The sequence below is a fragment of the Panthera onca genome, chromosome C2 (genome assembly GCF_046562875.1).
Source record: "Panthera onca isolate mPanOnc1 chromosome C2, mPanOnc1 haplotype 2, whole genome shotgun sequence".
Lineage (NCBI taxonomy): Eukaryota > Metazoa > Chordata > Mammalia > Carnivora > Felidae > Panthera > Panthera onca.
In genome coordinates, this window is record NC_138347.1 from 66,311,440 (window position 1) to 66,328,329 (window position 16,890).

The 16,890-nt window shown below is 40.8% G+C and overlaps 1 long non-coding RNA gene across 4 annotated transcripts in view; it reads right to left on the bottom strand.

Annotated features, from left to right (window-relative positions):
* Positions 1-8,320: 8,320 nt before the first annotated feature.
* The window catches only part of LOC132683667 (uncharacterized), a 70,144-nt gene continuing 61,574 nt past the window's right edge, over positions 8,321-16,890 (bottom strand). For all 4 annotated transcript variants that reach the window (XR_013557919.2, XR_013557917.2, XR_013557918.2 and 1 more), the window contains exons 3-4: positions 8,973-9,009; positions 8,321-8,442 (exon numbers count right to left, since the gene is read on the bottom strand). This is a non-coding gene — a long non-coding RNA (uncharacterized LOC132683667). The remainder of the gene's footprint in view (positions 8,443-8,972; positions 9,010-16,890) is intronic.

The following is a 16,890-nucleotide window of genomic DNA, read 5'->3' on the forward strand; positions in this document are numbered from 1 at the left end:
GTAGCACTTCTGTTCCCTCCCACCTACATGGTTGGCCCTCCATGCCTCAGGATCCCTCTCAGCAGCCACCACACGGGACTCCTAATAGAATTCCATCAAATTTAAGAGGCATATTTTCAGTTATAAAATAAGTCATGGAGATATAATGTACAGCACAGAAAATATAGTCAATAATATTGTAATAACTTTGTATGGTGACAGGTGGTAACTACACTTATCATGGTGATCATTTTGTAATGTATAAAAATATTGAATCAGTATGGTGTATACCTGGAACTAATAGGATACTGTATGTCAATTATGCTTCAACAACAACAAAAAATTCAGAGCTAGAGGGAGTTTGCAGAGGAAGGTATCCAACTTCTTCATTTAACAGCTGAGGAAACACAATTTACAGCTGAGAGCTGTTGGAGGAAGCCATTATCTGCTATGCAAGCTGAGCAACAGAGAAAGCCTGACTGCAGCAAGAGAGGCCATGAGGCAGAGAAATACTCAGAAAGGGGCAGAGATGAGAGATGGTCAAAGAAAATGCCGTTTGCCTGGTTCCACCTATTCTTGAGGTCCAGCTGCTTTCCTGCCTTCAGGCTCTTTGAGGCCCTCCTGGACCCTAATGACAAATTCCCTTTTCCCTTATGGTAGCTAAAATCAGTATCGATTATATGTACGGGTGCTACCTCACACACATAATGAATCAGGATTCAGGTGTGTAAAGTCACCTGCAAGAGAAAAAGGTGAATTTCTAGCTGAAATTAAGTATTGGTTTCTTTTGGCCACTGTAAAAAAAAATGACCAGAGTCTTTGTGGCTTAAAACAACAAAAACGTATTTTCTTACAGTTCTGGAGTCAGAGGTCCAAAATCAGGATCACTGGGCTGAAACCAACGTGCCAGCAGGGCCATGCTCACTCCAAGACCATGCTCCTTCCACAGAGGAGATCTTTCCTTCTCTAGGAGAGAATCTGTTTCTTGCCTCTTCCAGTCTCCAGCGGTTGCTACCATTCCTTGACTTATGGTCACTTCAGTCTCTGCCTGTTGTCTTCTCTCTGTGCACTGAATGTCCCTCCTCTTGTAAAGATGCCTGTGATTGCATTTAAGGCCTTGTCATATAATCCAGGATAATTCTCTATCTCAAGATATTTAATGTAATCCCATCTGCAAAGACCCCTTTTGCCATATAAAGTAACATTCACAGATTCTACAGATTTGGATGTGGATATCTTTCAGGGGAACATCATTCAGCCTACCACATTTTGTTAAAAAACAAAATGCCAATTTAAAACACTGATAGCTGGCAGTGGAATGGTAAAGAAAGGCAGAGCCAGTGAAAGCACCAGATTGGATGAAGAACACAGGCTCTGACCCTCCAGGTCGGTATAGCCCCCTGGAGGAGATGGATACATCATGTTATCCTGGTCCAGGCACCAGCCACCATCCCTTGTTCTGATTTCAAGGAACTTTCTAATAATTTGGCTGCTTACGTAGATTAACCACCAGTGACAGAATGGGCTGATCTGTACACCAAAGTATCTAGTTTGTGGATCATTATATTTCTCACTGTGCATGTGAATATAATTTGCCAGCACACTAATAGTAAATTCATCCCTGAAGGGGCAGTCAAACTGAGGAGTAGTAGCTTGGTCCTAATTTCAAATTCCCAAGAAAGAAGTTAAAAAATTTTAAGTCAATATCTGGGGCACCTGGATGGCACAGTCGGTGAAGAGTCCGACTTTGGTTCAGACCATGATCTCACGGTTCGTGGGTTTGAGCCCTGCTTCGGTCTCTGTGCTGACAGGTCAGACCCTGGAGTCTGCTTCTGATTCCTCCCTTCTCTCTGCCCCTCCCCTGCTCACACTCTATCTCTCCCTCTCTCAAAAATAAATAAATATTTAAAACAAAAACTAACTAAATAAGTCAGTTTCCTACTGTGGAACAATCAACTGTGTCTAGGGAAGGAAGCCCCTTTGAACATACTGCTTTTATTTTATGCTCATTTGGGAAGGATAAATTGAAAGTTGGGTAATATGGCAAAGGACATAACTGTCCCCCGCAGTCTGTGTCGTACCTGAATTCTCAGAGGGCATTCTATTTCCAAATGCTCCCTATGCCATCTAGTAACTCTTCTTCATGATTATGTGTTTGTGTGTATTTTCAGGATTCATGGTAAAACTAGTTTCTCCTTCCTCCCATTTATTCTTCTTACTTTCACCTAATTAGTCTCTATGAAATACCTTTGATGTATAATCTACAATGACTATTACTCATATATAATTTCTGTGTTTTTAGCCTTATCTATGTATCACCTGTATTTTATTACTTAATATTTTGAAAAAATCAACTCACTCTATAATTAAATACATTAATTTAAAAAATTACCTGTCTCTACCATAAGTGAAAAACTAATATCTCTATCCTTACATAGAAGTTAATCATACAAATAAAAGTAGCAGGATGTTAGAATGTGGCTTTTAACCACCATTTTGACTGAGGCTCCAATGCAATATACAATAGATACATTACCAGAGTTAGTATAGATGGACTCCTCCCATGCAAGTTTACAAAGGAAAATGGGGATAACTGGTTCCATGGTTTTTGCATCCCTTAGTCAGATCAGTGATATTTAAAATGAGTCGGAGGGTGGAGGGAGAGGAAGATCTGTGAAGGATCTCTTAGGAGGGGTCTGGTGCCAGAGACCCAAGAGAAGGCGTACTGCCTTCTCCTCCAAGCTACTGTGACAAGCTTTGCTGGAAACACACAGAAAGCTATAGAAGGTGTTCCCTGCAATTAGGGGACATAGAACAATGAATGGCAACTGACTCTATCTAAGAAAGGGTGGAAGTTAGAAAGACTGGTTAAAAAGTTAGGATTGGGCCATACTCCTAGAGTTTGGGGGACAAAGGAGGTGTGACCTATTCCTGTGGACCAGATGTAGGCCACTTGGGAGAAAAACAGCTGGAGTGTAGTCAGATCATCTTGGGTATTTCCACTGAGTGGCCAGGAGAAACTCCAGCAAGAAAAACTAGAGGGAAGTGCTGGCTTCTGAGGGCTATGAAAGGAATCATCCATGACCACTTAGACTAGAAATGCTTGAGTTAAGTGCCCTGCGACAGGGAGTGATAGAAATTTCCATGAAATGCCCAGGCCAAAAGGAGTCCTCTAGCATGAATGATGCCTCAGCAGAGGTGAGTCTGATCACTTTCCCCAACTCTTCAATGAGGGCCAGCAACTCTGTATAATTGCTTTAAGGCACCTGGCTATTCCCAGTTTCCTGGGTGTAGCCCAGGGATGGTGGCCTTTAGTGATTCAGTACTGTATGGACATTGCCATGAAGGTAAAAGGTGAATGGATGCTTTTAGCCTTGTTGTAGGAAGCCATGGTCATTTGTGCAGTCAAGTTAAGTTTGTGAGACATGCCTCCCCTCCCCCCACAAGTGGTAGACAGCACTTGGGTGAAGCCAGGGGCCAACCTGTGAGTGTGGCAGTGGTGAGATTGGGCCAGCAGGCAGGTGGCAGTGGTGACTTAGTGGCCCTGGCATTTGTGTGCTGGTTTGTATATTCATCTGTGTACCCTGAACACTTCTTGTTTTCTATTTTCTGTTTTCTCTCTCTGATTTTCATTTCTCTGGGTTTTTTTTTTTTTTAAACTTGCCTTCCTATGGACTATGTGAACATTTTTTAGAATTCCATTTTGACTTTTCTGTAGTGATTTGGAGTATATCTCTTTGCATAGCTTTTTTAGTAGTTGCTGTAACAATTACCTTATATATATCTAACTTGTCAGTCTGTTGGTGTCATCATTTTACCGGTTTGAGTAATCTTAGGGAAGCCATAACTCCCTTTATGTCTCTTTACCCTTTCCTATTTATAATATAATTGTCTTAAATATTTTATATTTGAGACATCAGTGTCAAACTTTTGCTGTACTTATCAAACATAATTTCAAAAACTCAAGAGAAGAAAAAGTCTATTGTATTTACCCATGTTTTTGCTTACTGTGTTCCTCTTTGCTGATGTTCCAACGTTTCTTCTTTCACTGTTTCCTTTCTGTTTAGAGAACTTTGTTTAGACATTTTTAGTGTGGGTCTTCTGATGACTAATTTTCTTAGTTTTCCTTAACCGGAGAATATCTTGATTTCCCCTTCATTCCTGAAGGATATTTTTGCTCGGTATGGGACTCTGGAACTGAAAGTTCTTTCTTTTAATTTTTTTTTTAACGTTTATTTATTTTTGACAGAGAGACAGCATGAGTGGGGGAGGGGCAGAGAGAGAGGGAGACACAGAATCCAAAGCAGTTTCCAGGCTCTGAGCTGTCAGCACAGAGCGCGACGCGGGGCTCGAACTCACGAACTGCGAGATCATGACGTGAGCCAAAGTCGGACACTCAACCAACTGAGCCACCCAGGCGTCCCTGAAAGTTTTTTCTTTTAAGAACTTGAAAAACATTGTGCCACTTCCTTTTGGCCTTCATGATTTCTGATGAGAATTCTACTGCTATACAAATTATTTTTCTGTTATAGGTAAGGTGTCATTTTTCTCTGACTGCTTTTGAGAGCTTTTCTTTGTCTTAAGTTTTCCAAAGGTTAATGATGATATGCCTTGGCATGGGTTTCTTTCAGTTTATACTGTTGGAAATTTGCTAAGCTTCTTGAATCTGGAGGTATATGTCCCTTGCCAAATTTGGGATGTTTCCAATTACTATTTCTTTGAATAATTTTTCAGCCCCATCCTTTTTATTCTCTTCTGGGACTCTGATGACCCAAATGTTAGATCTTTTCTTATGATTCCACAAGTCCAAGGTTCTGTTCAGTTTTTCCAATGAATGTTTTTTTTCCTCTGTTGTTCAGATTGGGTAATTTCTATTGTTCTATATTTTATGTCATTGTTTCTTTCCTATGTCACCCCCCCCCCCCTCCCATTATGCTATTAAGGCCATTGACTGAGATGTCTATTTTGGTTTTTGTATTTTCAGTTCTAAAATTTCCATTTGGTTCTTTATGTAATCTGTTTCTTTGCTGAGACCTTCTCTTGTTGGCTGGAGATTTTCTAGTTTTCATTTGTTTTAAACATTTCTAATTGCTCATTGAAGCATTTTTGTCATGGCTACCTAAAAATCTTCTTCAGATAATTCTAACATCTCTGTTATCCTAGTGTTGACATTTATTGATTTTTTTTTTCATTCAGATTGAGATATTCTGGGCTTTTGGTATGATGAATGATTTTTTATTGATATCCAGACATTTTCATATTATGTTATGAGTCTCTCAATCTTATTCAAACCTTCTGTTTTGTCTGGCTTTTTAGGACACTGCTCTGGCAGGAGAAGGGGACTGACATCTTGTTACTGCCAGATGGATGTAGACATCCAGGTTCCTCACTCAGTTTCCAATGATACCCAAGGCAATGAGCCTTTTGTTACTGTGGGATAGAAATGGGAGTTCTGATTCTCTATGAGTTCTCCACCATCACTGTGCTGGAGGTGTCTTGCTTACCACAAGGCAGTGTGATGGTGAGATTCCTGACTCTACACTAGGCCTCTTAAGATAGCATCCTAGCAAGGAGATTGAGGGATATCTCATTACTGCTGGGTGGGAATGGAAGTCAGACTCCCCACATGGTCTCCACTGACACTGTTGTACCACCCTAGCAGAGAGATTGGGTGTCTCATTACAGCCTCCCAAAGGTACAAGTCTAAGTTCCCCACTTGGAGTTTGCTGGTATGAGAGGGGTTGAAGCATGTTTTTTTTCCTTTGGTGCTTGCTTGAGGTAGAGGGTGTTTTGCCCAAAAACTGTTTTGCTACAATGCCCATTTCCTGGTCCTTTGGTTAAAGAGAACAGGCTTTTGATGAGGGTTTTTTTGTTTTTGTTTTTGTTTTGTCTGCAACTATTTGGCATTTCTGAGTTGCATGCTTCCTCAGCTCCATTTCTGAGTTGTATGAAACAAAAAGAAAACCCAGGGAGTTCACCACCATGCTGTTCCTTGGATCTCAAAGTCCTTTCTTCTCTCCATCTTTCAGAGTACTCTTATGTTTGTTTTATATTTTATGTCCAGGGTTTTCAGTTGTGCTTACTGGGAGCAATAGGGAAAAGTACATCTCCTCCATCTTCGTGGAAGCAGAAGTCACAGGTATCTTTTAAATGCTAATAAACACTTGGTGATTTGACTTGAGTTTATCATTTCCTCCCTTTCTACTCCTACCCTTCGCACAAATACAAAAGAATAAAAGCACCAAATTAGTAATATATTTTAATCAATTAATAATATAAATATATTTAATCAAAAGGCAATTTAAAGAAAAAAGTAAATAAAATAAAGATATAATTTAAGATACATGTCTATCTACCCACATAGATATTTTTATACAAGTGATCACATGAAAGTTAGCAGATTCAAAAATATCTATACACTGATGCTGCAAATTGGTGAACCGTGGGTATCTTCTAGAGGCTCTCAGTCCTTGGGGTAGAAGCTGATAGTTACACTGGCCAAAAGTCCTGGGCAGAATCAAGAGTAATATGTTTCCTATTCTGCATGCAGGCAGTAGATCAGGGCACTTTGCCTTTTAGTTTCCTAATACACATATTCTTATCCATCTCTCTTCTAGGACAGATACAGCAGGGTAGTCAGACAGATAAAACACATACTCCCTGTGACACACTTGAACTAGACTAAGAGAAAAGTGACTAAAAATGGTTTTAATATAAGAAAAGAGTATGTGAACAATTAATTAGGAAGCATGGTGGGGCGCCTGGGTGGCTTAGTCAGTTAAGTGTCCGACTTCAGCTCAGGTCATGATCTTGCAGTCCGTGAGTTCGAGCCCCATGTCGGGCTCTGTGCCAACAGCTCAGAGCCTGGAGCCTGTTTCAGATTCTGTTCTCCCTCTCTCTCTGACCCTCCCCCATTCATGCTCTCTTTCTGTCTCAAAAATAAATAAACATGAAAAAAAATTAAAAAAAATTAGGAAGCATGGTGTGGAACACTAGCATTTGTTGATATTATACTATGAATTGGATACTCTGTAAGTATTATCTCATTTAATTTTTTAAAATTTATTTTGAGAGAGAAAGAGAGAGTATGAGTCAGGGAGGGGCAGAGAGAGAGGGACAGAGGATCTGAAGAGGGCTCCATGCTGATAGTAGACAGCCCAATGTGGGGCTCAAATTCACAAATCATGAGATCATGACCTGAGCCTAAATCAGATGCTCAACTGACTGAGCCACCCAGGTGCTCCCATCTCATTTAATTTTTAAAGGTTGGTATTATTACTCCCTTTTAACAAATAAGTAAATTGAGGTTTAGAGAAGTTAAATAGCTTGCCTAAGACCACATCTAATAATTGCAAAGCCCAAATTCAGTTTGTTGGATTTAAAAATCTGCCTTGCTACCTATCTCTCATGGAAGAAGGTGGGATTCTGGAGAAAGTAGTGTTAGGAGATAAGGAAACAGAGATGCTTAATCAGTCTATGAAGTGACCACAGAGGACTGACTGATGTGGCTGGACTTCACTGCATTTTTCAGTCTCTTGTATTCTCACAACTGAGCTGTACGTTGTCCCAGAGTCTACAACCTTCTCTTCCTAGGATGCACTTTTATTTCAAGAGGAAAGTTTGGGCTGGTTCTGTTCTCCTCTTAGATTTAAAGGGAATTGGCTGGGTCTTCTCTTCCTGAGTGTATATGACTAAGAGAGATGGGAGGGGGCCCACAGCACAGAAACTCATTGCCAAGAACATCTCAGGGTGGAGAGACCTCTGGAACATTTTTTCCACTCTGCATCAGACAGATTAGCATTTAATTGGTTTCAGCTGTTCTTAACATGCTGCCTAGAAAACTTCGATGTACTTTGCTAAATTCAATATTCCTTATGGCTAACAGATTAAAAGCCAAAAATACTCTTGAAGATCCTTGCTTTGGATCACACTGAGTTCTCTGCTATTGTTCACCCATTTGGAATGCTCTGGGAATGCTAAATACTTTGGATTTTGTATAAAAAAAGAAACAAATTTGTCTGTTATGACTTTTGGAATCAAGATATCTAGATCATAGTCCCAGCTTTTTCTGCATAGCCTGTGACTTCAGTAAACCTCTTCACCTCACTGGACTGCACTCAGTTTCAATCTAGAAAATGAGGAGATTGAGCTCAATGATCTCAAAAGTTGCTTCCATATCTCAGGTTCTGTAATTGTTTTCATTGTTCTGATGTTTCAGTACAATTCTGAAAAAACAATGATATGATGGTTTCTAATTAAGAAGGGTGCAGGTCAGCAATGGCAAATTGCATCTTGGAACCCATTCAGGGAGGGGGTTCAAAGAACATAAAATGGATACGGCTTACTCAACAGGTATTTTACTCTTCAAAGGCCAAAGGACAAAAATGAAGGGCTGGGAAGATCTCTGTTTCACGGTATGCTGTTGGATAAGGACACTTCAGTCTCCACCCTTCATGTCTCCATCTATGAAATGCAAATAAGAACACCAACCCATTAATGCAAAAATTTTTAAGAGGTTTAGTCAAAAGATGGGATGCAAATAGTGTGTATCAGACACTGAGGACCACAGCGGGGGTACAGCTACAGTAACTACTCTTTTCTTAAACATCCCTCCTTGTTCTTCCCCACATTCCCTTAAATTGCTTATCCTCCAGCTTTTCTTTGCTTTTATTTCTTCTCCCTTGTTGAATCACCTTCATGGATCTTCTCTTTATCACTGCTAATTGATGACAGAGGTGGCACCTAGAGCAGCGGAAAGCTCAGAGAGGTTCTGCCCAGCTGTGTAGGATGACCTGAGGGGGAGCTTCTGAAGCACTGCTTGCCACTCACTTTACAGAAATTACAGGCCAGGCTTTACAGGGTCCCCAGCAGTTATTGCTACGTTATCACCCAATCTCAAATTAGCATTCAATTGACTAATTTTCAGGCTTAATCCCAAAGCCTGGGGGGACTCCCAACCCACCTCTGGCAGACCCAGGAGCTTCCTCACTTACCTTCAGGGCTTTGAGGCCAAATGTGGGTTTACTTGAGCTTGAGGAGAGAGAGAGAGAGAGAGAGAGAGAGAGAGAGAGAGAGAGATGTGAGGTGTCTCTATTAAATGTCTTCTCCATCCTCTAAAGCTAAGGATCCCTCTATGCCTCCATGAAGGAATTAATGCCTGAAATAGCTCACATTGTTGGTCCCATAGCTGGTGGTGCTGCATTCATGGTCCAGGACCCATTTAGGGTCACAGGATTTTCAAGGCCAAAGCAAATGCTAGCACCTTGGTGCAGGTACTAACATTGAAGAGCTGTCTGCTTTGGATGAGATGGTTCTCCAGGAGTTCATGCCTTGCATAGGTGGAGTATATTTGTGTTAGCAACACACAGAGCTATGACATTGAAGGCAAGAGTAGATATTGAAAGTTGTAGGCTGCTTGTAAAATTTCATGAAGGGGACTGTATCAACATGGAAACTTCTTCCCTAGGGAAAAATCATGCACAGGGAGTCTAAAGTGTGGGAGAGAGTTTAGTCTTGGTTATTGACTCACCTATTTGGGAATGTCAGCTTTACTAGATTGGAAAATGGATGAACAGTGTTCTTTTCCTCTGGAAATGTCACATATCCACCTGAGAGAGGAAGGAAGGCTTGTAGACAGCAAGGTTTGCCCAGTCCCATCTGGCAGGTTTTTGCCATACTTTGAGTAGGACTAGCCTGCACATGCTCTTCTCTATACGTGGTGGAACATTCTAGCTCTCTCAACAGCCGCAAGGGTATAGAACAAAACTGAGCCTATTGAGTGAGCCCACCAGTGCAGCAAGTCCACAGTGTGTGCTGACCACTTACTTCCTCAGAACCCAGGTCTCACGTGATTATATGTAGAACACCTTACTGAATCTTTCCCTTGCAACTTGGAAATTAAACAGTATTTCAGGCATTATTTCTCTTAAGAGTTTACCCATGGTTGGAAATGTGAAGAGTCCATGGAATACAAATGAAAACAAAAGAAGATGAAAGTTATTTGTAAACTCTAAAGTGCTGGTGCTGTTTATTCGTTGTTGCTATATAAACCCCATGGACGCTCCCCTGGTGGTCCCTATATTCTGTGTGCTGAGTCAGGGAACAGGGCCCTGTCAGCTGGTGACTTATATGCTCATATTCCCTGAGGAGAAGCCCAATCCTGTTCTTGTAGCCTGGCCAGCCTTGGCAGGAGGCCCAGGCTCATTAGGTCCTGATTGTGCTTTTCCTCCTCAAAGTCCTAGCCAGGCCCATGCACATTGACCCCAGGCACTTTCTCTCATTTTCCAACCTGGATTCACCTTCAGTTAAACACGGGTGATGGGAGATCACATAGTTTTCTTCTGTTTGATTATAAAGAGAGAACTTGAGGGAGCATGTATTCCCGCAGTCCCTCCCTGATCCCCACACATTGCTCTGGCTCAGGTGTCAGAGAGGAGGGTGTGGTTGGAGTCATGCCCCAAGGCCCCCCAGCTCTCCCACACAGCCTCTATTTCTCCTTTGAGTCCCCTTCCCAGCCCTTCTGAAGGCTTCTCTTTCTTTCTCTGGCATCCTTTCAGTCTGGACTCATGTAAACTATTCATGAGCCAGGCAGCATTATCCGATTTTTATAAACTCCACGATAGAGGTTTGTAAGAAAGCAAGCCCTGGTTGTGAAAGAGACCATGAACATCAAGTTCTCATACTGCTGCTTTAGAAATAGGTTTTATTAAAAACTGATTAGAATTTTTCTGGGTAAGGACTGCTAAAAATATTAGGAATTGACTTGAAAACTCTACACTTCATTATGTTCATTTCCCCCAGTTTATTTGTTTACAGTCAGAAAATCTGACATATCTTAAGTTGCTTGCTTTTGCCATAGGCCATAAACTTAATTTTTAGCTGCTGCACCTTGGAAACCTAAGACACTTAGACCATTGTTATTTATATTCAGGAAAAATTTTTATTGTAATCAATCAGGTTTACTTTACCAGTAATTAGGTCAGCTGGGATAAATCTGCATCCCCCCCACCCTTTTTTAGTGGTGATTACATTATGAGAACTATTATATCCCATGATTATGCATTTGGATATTGTGCACTAACAAAAGAAAAACAATGAAATGAAATGAAATGAAACGTATAGGAGAAAACTCGATTCCCCTCTCCTCCCCATGCCCCTTTTTGGCTATTTGAACATAAACAGTTTTATTAATGTCCAGGGGAGTTTAAATTCTTCTTGTTAGGATGACTATTCTTTCCTAAGTGAAGATTTGTGCTCTGAAGTCATTGTATTCTTGGGCTTTGGTCCAAAGTGACTTCATCTTCTGCCTGCTGGGATTTCGGAGAGACTGCTAATGTAAGGGCGGCAGATTTGTGAGCCAAAGATGTCTTTTTTTTCTGACTCATGTTAAATAGGACTGAACTGTGTGTTAAGATACAGCAAGTTTCTCCAACATTTCAATTAAGTGTTGCAGAATTCTACTTGGCCCAACCATGGAGTTCATTAAAATGTACATTATAGATCTGATAAACTTAACAATAAATTGGCATTGGGAAGGCACAGGAACAGCTACTAAAACTCTAAAAATAACAGTTCTCAGAGAACAGTTCTCAAACTCATATTAAACACATCAGAATTAATTTCAGCTGCATCAAAAAGCTGGCATGCAAGTCAATCCAGGATTTTTTTTAATTGGTTTGAATAGAATGGCAAAATAATTCTAGGGTTTTGAGATGGAAATGAAGAGTTTACTATTCATGAGCCCATTTATTAAGAATGATGCAGCCATCTCAGCCAGGAACATCAAGCCTTGTAGAATTTGACACCACTGTGAAGCAGGTTAACACTCCAGGGAGAGTATGAGCTAGAAAAAACTGTCAGTTATAAGTTCTTTCTCTCCAGTCAGTTACTCCAGCCTTCTGGAAGAAGAAAAGTTTCAGAAGTCACCTTAAAAGATAATCCAAGATATACAGAAACAATTTTTGTAGAAGGGTGTTTATTGCAACATTATTTATCATAGTGAGAAACTGGAAACAGCCAAAGAGACAGAAAGGGGATTGGTTAAACAAACTATGGTACAGTTACACCATGAAATACTACACAATCATAAAATAATGTTATGTTGTAATTTTAAAACTCAGAAGAAAATTTTATGATTAATATTTTTTTTTCAGTTTATTTATTTATTTTGAGAGAGACAGCATGAGCAGGAGAGGGCAGAGAATCCCGATGCAGGGCTCAAACTCACCAACTGAGATCATGACCTGAGCTGAAATCAAGAAGAGTTGGAGGCTCAACCAACTGAGCCACCCAGGCGCCCTAGAAAATTTTATGATATATTAAGCTACTTTTTATATATGGAGAGAAAAAAAAAAAGCAGGCTAAAAAAATAGTAGACTCCAAAAGTTAATCGTGGCTGTCTCTAGGGCAATGCCAAAAAAGCTGAATTTTTCTCTCTGCCTTTTTCTATAAATCCTTTGTAATCAAAGAAAAGAGAAATAAATGCCACAAAAATATATTTTGTTTGCAAAATCTGCCAAGAGATGGTGAATCTTTTAATCTCTTATTTTTAAACTAGAACTCTCAAATTATGTGGCTTTTTAGAGATTCATCTACTTTTGTATTTCTCATCAATGTTTAAAAATATCTGTCATTTCCTATCATATTTGGAAGTTTTCTGCTCTCCATTTACACAATGCCCTGGGGAAATTAAATTTGACCTTGTCAAAGTCATCAGAAAAGCCTTAATCTTGTTTCTGTGTGAAACCTCTTTAAAAGTTGTTAGGTGGTGTGAACAGGCTGTTAGATTGGTCAAGAGGCCACCAGCACTGAAATAAAATGGTTTTTTATCACTGCAAAAACCTCCATGGATAAACTCTACCCTCGAAGCAACATACAAACCCCAGAAACTCAAAAGAAGACATATATGCTAAGCCAGAGTGCTCCTGCATGCAGAGCACAGATCAAACCACTTGTTTGAAGATGCAGGATTGAGGCTTCAATCCCTAAGACCGATCTGGGTGAACATCAGGCCTTAGGTTAAACCACTCTTGTGTGGGAGGATCCCTGTGCACAATTTCACAGCACAATGAGAATGACTCTTGGTTAGATGGGAAATCCTACTAAGCCCTATTATCCAAGATTGTCGGGGAAACTACAGTGGTACTGTATTAGCTGCTCTTGATTTGAGACACATGTGTCAAAAAAAACCTACTCAATCCCCACCCCCACCCCCCCAAACAGCACAAAGAGGGGCATTCTAAAATCACGACTCAGCAATACTTAGTCCTTAGTGCTCCTCCCACCACAGCTGTCTGCCCAGGACCTGTGGCGGCGCGTCATGTTTCATGTTTCCTACCTCCACGTTGCACTCCAACGTGCAAAAAGGATGATGGAGCAGCATTTCTCTGTGCTTCCAGCCGTAGGTTGCCCTGGGTGCATGCTCTAGGGAAGGAGAGAGCAGAAACTCCAGGCCACAGAGGCATGGCAGGGTGGCGTGGAGTGGTGGGGTACAGGAGGATGCAGTGGCCGGGTGCCCCTACCATGGGGATAAGGAGATCTAGGTCAGAGGAACGGACGAGTAAAGTGAGGAAGAACAGAGGGAGACTAGAGAGGGGGTTAATAACGTGGGCAAGGTCGGGTCACCAAGCAGGGCAGAGGTGGGGAGGAGAGTGGGTGGGTGGCCCCGGGGCAGGGGGCGGGGTGAAGAACTGCTAGACGGTCAGGTGGGAGGCTTGGTGGGTAAAGTGGAGGTTCTTTGGACAGGGATCTGTGGATTATAGTTTTAGTTTTGTGTGTTTGAAAAATATGTTTATTTTTCTCCCTCACTCAAATGGTGGTTTAGCTGGATAGATCAGTCTAAGTTGAGAGTTTTATTCATCCAGTTTTGTTCACCTTGAAGCTGCTTTTTCCATCATTTTGTGGCATTTAATGTTGCTTCTGAGAAATCTGGTAGTATTCTGTGTGTGTGTGTGAGAGAGAGAGAGAGAGAGAGAGAGAGAGAGAGAGAGAGAGAGAGGGAGAGAGGGAGAGAGGGAGGGAGAGAGAAAGAGAGAGAGGGAGAGAATCTGTATTTTCTTTCTGGCACGTTAAGATTTCCTTTTATTCTTTATGGTCTAAGTCTCATTACAAGGTGGGAATTTATTTTTATTTATCCTTTTGTCACCAAGAGCAAACTTTAAATCTGATGACCTATGGCTTTCTTTCCCTCTGGGGAATTCTTAGCCATTGCTTTATGCAAAGCAACTTACATGGCTTCTCTGTCATTCTTTCCATTCTCTTTTTTTGGGGTCTCATGTTATATGCATGTAATCACTCTTTTGTATATTTAAACTCTCTGTCTCTCTGTTGAATTTGGGGTGAGCACCTTAGGTTTGATCTTGCCAGTCACCGGTGCTTCCTTTACTGAGTCTAAAGTTCATTACACCTATTAAGTCGTTTTTAAAATTCCAAGGGCTACCTTTTCATTTTCAAGAGTTCTATTGGTTATTTTGCACATCTATCTATTCTTGCTTCATTTATGCCTGATTTTGTTCCATATGGCTTTTTATAACTGTTAGTCTCTTATCTCTTTCAGCTTCCTTGTTTTAAACAATTTGTTATGCTATCCATTAAAATTAATTTTTTTCTGCAGAGAATTCATGTTCTGATTTAATGCTTTATTGACTGTATGTTTTTAGGTTAGGATTTCATGGATTTTAGAATTTTGATCTGCAAGCTTATTTTGAATTGGAATATTTTTACTGTTGTTTGTTTTTAATCTGCTTTTTCCCCCTCTCTTCTATTTCTCTAAATCCATTTGGTTTTATAGTTGTCTCTTTACTTGGCCCCCTGGAATTCCATTTCAGAACCAGCTGCTATAAAGGCAGGTCAAGGCTCTTGGCCAAAGTGATGTCAGAGATAACTTGGGTCCAGTCACTGGGCCAACACATGGCTTGGTTCTTTTCCTGGTTTCATGACTAGATCGCTTTTCATCGCCCCAGGTACACAGACTCTCCTAACTCATACATAGCTCAGGCAGTCTCTCTCAGTTGGTCACCCCAATTTAGGTCCCTTGTTGCAAGTGGAGTAGGCTCCCTGTCTAGCAGCCACCACTTCCTACTTCTGGGCCTGGAGACCAGCAGGTCCATGGCTTCAGCCCAACTCAGTCTTTGGAATTCTGTTGCTTTTCCTTGTCCACAGAGATAGCAATCTTTTCTTTCCCCCAGAACTCTGTAATGTCATTTTTGTTTCCTTTTTTATAGTTTATATTTGCCACATGTTAGGGGAAGAACAGCAATGCCAAAATGTGAACTCCGTGTCCCATTTATTAAAAGTCCATGGGGCACCTGGGTGGCTCAGTTGGTTGAATGTCCGACTTCGGCTTGGGTCATGATCTCACAGTTCATGAGTTTGAGCCCCTCGTTGGGCTCAGTGCTGTCAGCTCAGAACCTGCTTCAGATCCTCTGTTTCCCTCTCTCTCTGCTGCTCCCCTGCTCACGTCCTTTCTTTCAAAAGTAAGGTAAAACATTAAAAAAAAGTCCAGCACCTCTTTTTAAACATTTACCTTGCCATGATTTTACTTTTCCGTAACAGATGAGTAACTTTTAATTAATACACTGGCCATGGTTTGTAATGTTAAGGATTAAATGAGAATTTTATATTTAGCATTAGAACAACTTGCTGGCTATAAAAATAATAAGCCATGATTTTCCTTATCAAGGTTAAACTGTTCTTACTGGATCAAGAACTGTATATCTGAGTCAATTTGCAAATTCAGTGGTCCCCCAAGACCTAAAATCCAGAAAAAGCTAAGGATATTCTCTTAAGATTTTTAAAAAGATATGTAATCATAGGATTTTACAGCTCAAAGGAACATCAAAGATCATATATCATTAGCTCCTCATTTCTGGACCTGGAAAAGGAGACAGAGAAATTAAAGGTCTTGCTCAAGGTTACCTGGTAGCAAAGCTGGAACTTGAATAATTGGGTTCTCCTAGATTTGCATTTCTTCAACAAAGTTGTCCGCAGTATATATCAGAAGTGAGAGGACTAGGCTGCTTGATAAATGACATCCACTACGATGCTTAATTATTTACAAAGTGGAGGCATTTTACAGAACAAAACACATCTAGCTTTTTAGAGGTCTCGATTTCAATCTACTGTGTGTTTATCAAATGAAAACATGTGTGTACCAGCATTTCTTGGTAATAGAAAAGAGTCAGCCAATACACTCCTTATTCTGTCCTTCACATGGCTATATCCCATGAAGTATTTTAGATCAATATGGGAATAAAAAATAAGAATAGATATGAAAATATTTCAGGGTCTACAGTTACAAGCCTCAGAAGATGACTCTGGGTAGAAAGTAACTTATTACAAGGATTTTGTGTAGCTCATAAAATTGTTGAAAGGCTAAAGAATCAGACCATGGGGGCACCTGGGTGGCTCAATTGGTTAAGTGTCAGACTTAGGCTCAGGTCATGATCTCACGACTCGTGAGTTCGAGCCTCTCATGGGGCTCTGTGCTGACAGCTCAGAGCCTGAAGCCTGCTTTGGATTCTGTGTCTCCCTCTCTCTCTGCCCCTCCCCAGCTCACTGTCTGTCTTTGTCTCTGTCTCTCTCTCTCCTTCAAAAATAAATAAACATTAAAAAAAAAAAAGAATCAGGCCATGGGATAAGCTTTCAGAAATGGGGCCCCAAACTGTAGAGCCAGCCTGCTGAGACAATCACTACTGCTGAAGAACTGAACACTAGTTGGTATAGTGAACCAGATGCTTATAGGAACTGGGCTTTACAGTTGGCCCCAGCGTCAATGCCATTGGTGTGCAGAGCATACCATCCTGTGAATGATACCTCTGGAATTGTGCAGTCATGGGAGCTGAGCAGTAACCCTGCTGATCCTGAAAACCAGTCTCCTCTTACCATTTTCTGCAGCAATATGGATTCTATGCA